General features: G+C 37.6%; 1 long non-coding RNA gene across 1 annotated transcript; it reads left to right on the top strand.

Annotated features, from left to right (window-relative positions):
- Positions 1-2,357: 2,357 nt before the first annotated feature.
- LOC147236188 (uncharacterized) lies at positions 2,358-3,251 on the top strand. The gene is made up of 3 exons (XR_015107242.1): positions 2,358-2,409; positions 2,578-2,665; positions 3,101-3,251. It is a non-coding gene; the product is annotated as an uncharacterized LOC147236188 (long non-coding RNA).
- The last annotated feature ends 658 nt before the right edge of the window (positions 3,252-3,909 follow it).

The raw sequence follows: 3,909 nt of genomic DNA on the forward strand, positions 1-3,909 counted from the left end.
CCGACGGATTTGTTGTCCGGTTTATTGGTCCAACGCTAAAATGTGGCATTATTAATGCTTAAAGTATTCATCATCTTCATGGTAATTATGGGAATCATGCAGAGGCAGCAATTGGAAATAGTTTTAGCTGGTAACCATCGGGCAGCCGGCCAGGTTGGGCTCATTAGGGCCGAATGTCGGCACACTCTGAAATATTTTTTGAGTTGTAAACTTCTTAATGTCCCTCACACATTCTGCAAAACAGTCATTATGGCCTGAGTTGAGCGCATAATGCTGGTTAGGGTTTTCATGCCGTGCACTTTCCTCTTGAGGTTGAGAGTGTATTTAGTCTTTATTAGCTAAGAGGTTTTTATGGGTAGACTTGGGCCGATTTGCTGAGAATTATGTGAATCTTGCAGAACCGGGGCTGAGTTTTGGGATCGTGTCAGAACCCCAAGTTGGAATCCTCGATAAGTTCGGACGTGCCAACGATCACGTTTTTGGCGTCGATCGCACATGACAAATATAAAGCTCTTTTCTGCCCATTTTAACAACATGGAATTCAAACATCAGCATCGTGCGGTGGTTCATTTGAAGCTGTCAGATGCATCCAAAGGAGCCCCAAAAGATGCTTGCCTGTGGATTTTGATGGATTGAAAATGTGTCAGGAACTTAAAACCGCCAAAGCGAACGACTATCATGGTATGCTCCGACTTGTTGCCACAGTGCTCAGTCCAAGCCTTGTCCAAGCTATCTTGAGGAATCATACAATTCCAGGAAAGTCCCATCTAGGGATTTCTGATACACTTTTGTTTAAGGAAGCTGGACGCAACAATGTTATGGTAAATGGTAAACAACCCTACATAAAGTGGTTTACAGTAGATTTACATGCTCACGCCAATTGTTGCAAGCCAGGCCATCACAATCAATTTTGGGTGACACCCTGAGATTGTACCAATTTCTTTAAATTCAATAAACAAACAACCTTTTTCTCCCTGTGCAGCACGGTCTCTTTAATTGTATATGGGTGGATAAATTGTTTTTCCGAGAACAGTGACCGAAAGACGATCGTTTGATTACTTCTGTTTTCACATGATCCCTTATCTCGGGATTTGAACGTGTTTTCTCGATTTAACCCAATTTAAACTTGGGGATGACAAAGACAGTCCTGGGTTGAATCTGAATGTATTTGACTATTTTCTTCTATTTTACTCTATCAAATGCTGTATCTACCGAATAAGGGAGGGAAATCCCATCAACTGAACGACGGCGAGCTGAGCTCTGCTGCAGGTGGAAGCGAGCAAGACTAGACTTGCTCCAGGCCCAGCTTATTAATACGTGACTGGATTTGTTCTTGTTTTATTAGTCTGCAGACGATAGCAACAAGTTTATATTGGCAAAAACAAGGACAGAGTGAAAAGCCTGACTCCTGAGAATGGATGTCAATGTATCAAATATTGTCTACTGCAGTATTTTTATTTTTAATTTTCTATATCAAAAATAATAATGTAAAGTATTTCTAATAATTTTCCTTTTAATAATCTACATAGTTACTATGCATATTCTTTGCGAGCTATTTCCTTTTTAGTACATTTGCAAATTCACTTTCTGTCAAAGTTAAATCAAATGTTTATGAAAATTGGTCCCCTCCAGTAGAAAGGAAAAAAAAAAATCCAAAAATGGTTGTCAAATTGTTTAAAAATTCCCAAGAACCAAATGGAAATCAACCGATGAATTTCATTCATTGAACTGAATCAGAGTTTAAGTTTATTATGGATTACGTTGATTAAGTATGATGAAAAGACAACGTTAAAGAAGGTTCTCTGTCTTTTTTTTTTTCTTTTTTTTTTTCCTGCAATAGCCTGAGACCAGGATTTTTATCTCTTTTTCATCCGGCGCTGCAAAACCCCCACATACAAGCATGAGGATTTGTACTCGCAGCCCAGAGATTGACAGGTTGACCTGGTGTTAATATTCGCTGTAAACAGAGGTCATAACTATAATCCCACTAATGGCAGTATTTCCCCCATCTTTTCAAGCAAATCCTAAATAACCCATATTGAATATCACCATTCCAAATGAAGAAAAAACTTCTAGGCAGCATGATAAGAAAACTATAATAAAACAATTATGGCGGTCTTATCGGTGGATGCCAAACCCAACATGTTTACGTAACGTGCTCTGACATATACATAAATATTCTCCAGGGTCTGATTGTGCGGTTCAGTCCTATGGGAAACTCAAATAATGTCAGTTCTCCCATAAATTTGCAGCTTCCAGTGGACCGGCTTTTTCGGCAGCAATGATTGACTGCGGCTCCGAGGGTCATTATTTCGGCCACGTCTCGGAGTGGAGCGAGGTTAAGTCTTACCTCCGGGTCCAGATCTATAAATCTGTGTGTTTATGCCACCGAGTGTGAACACAAAAAGGGTACGTATGTCTGCATGTCGCTGTCATTGCCTCGAGGGCTTCTTAAATGCCACTTAAATGCTTTCGCTCTGCCTCGCCAATCAATAAATTCTCACGTTTTTAACTGTAGAGTCTCATAAATGCGAATTTAGACACACCGAAGTGCTTGACTTTTCCTCTGACCCTCAGGAACTGGTGAGCTCTAAAGATAAGGATCACAATCCAGAAGCCAGTATGAATGTTGTTCCCATATGCACGCATTTCCTTGGAGCGACAGGTTAGAAGTCGGCTTGGAAAAGCATGTGATGCACTATATTTCCATCATACTTTAAGAAAAAAAAAGATTCAATTACTCTCAAAGATGCCAGAAGAACACTCATTTTTAAGTAGTTGTCTTATTCTTGTTCTATTATCATTATTAATGGTATCACTGCAACATTACATATTTGCAAGTATAATTCACCTTAATTCTAAGTGAACTTTTGGATGAAATGTTTGTTATAACTGTATTTTTCACTTTTCCTTTGTGTTGTTATCTTCCTTTCTATCATTTAACTGTTGTTCTTTCTCTCAGTGTTTGGGTTTTCACAATCAGTGCTGGTTTTGACATAATTTTGTTTTATTTGTCTCAATCACGTTGAACCTCTGGTGATGCTGAGTCCTCAGATGTTGACATCCCATTCTGAATTTACTCCACTTTATACTTCCACAGTAACGATACATAAACGTCGTGCATCCAGGACGGCGCTCCAGAAATGAAATGGCGCCGATCGGACTTAAATCAATAAGGAATCACCCTGCAGCAGAACCTGTTGAGTGGAAAAATCACAAAAACACATCTACTTTTTTTTTTTTGTAAATGAATCAACATTTGGGGTTTACAATTCATGAAACTTTGTGACAAAAATCATAATAAGCTGTGAACATTGGGGTTAAATCACACGACACTCACATGGCATTCAGTGTATTTTAGTTTAAGCATTAAATAGTAAAATAACCCCATTTTCCTGCCACGATGACATTACTTATGTTAGAAAAAAAACAAAGTACAAACTTTTTACACTTATTTAGTTCTACTGGTTATAAATAGCCAGACAACATTCTGGATGCTGATGCAAAATTAATTGCTTGATTTACAAATATTGATGAATTATTTTGTTATTTTAACATATTCATCCTTGAGGGACTCATGGAACATGGAGGATCTAAATTTGACTCAGATATAAACAATATATTAGGACTTTATTTTCACGAAGGCCTGCTTATGTGTTCTTTTTTTCTTGACTTATTATTTTATTTTGTTCCATTCATTAATTCATATAATCATGATTTATACAGCTTACAATACACAAACAACCATTCACTCCCTCAAAAACACATCCAATCAAATTTGGGGTCTCAAATAACCACCTGTATGTTTTTCATCCACTTTAAGTCAATTTAAACAGCAATTTTCTCAAATTCTTCTACTTTTGATTTGATGACATATGCCAATTGTTACTAAATGCGCTAAATGAATAT

The sequence above is a fragment of the Fistularia commersonii genome, chromosome 2, assembly GCF_037954325.1.
Source record: "Fistularia commersonii isolate RoL2024-O1a breed Wild chromosome 2, RoL_Fcom_v1.0, whole genome shotgun sequence".
NCBI classification, from domain to species: domain Eukaryota; kingdom Metazoa; phylum Chordata; class Actinopteri; order Syngnathiformes; family Fistulariidae; genus Fistularia; species Fistularia commersonii.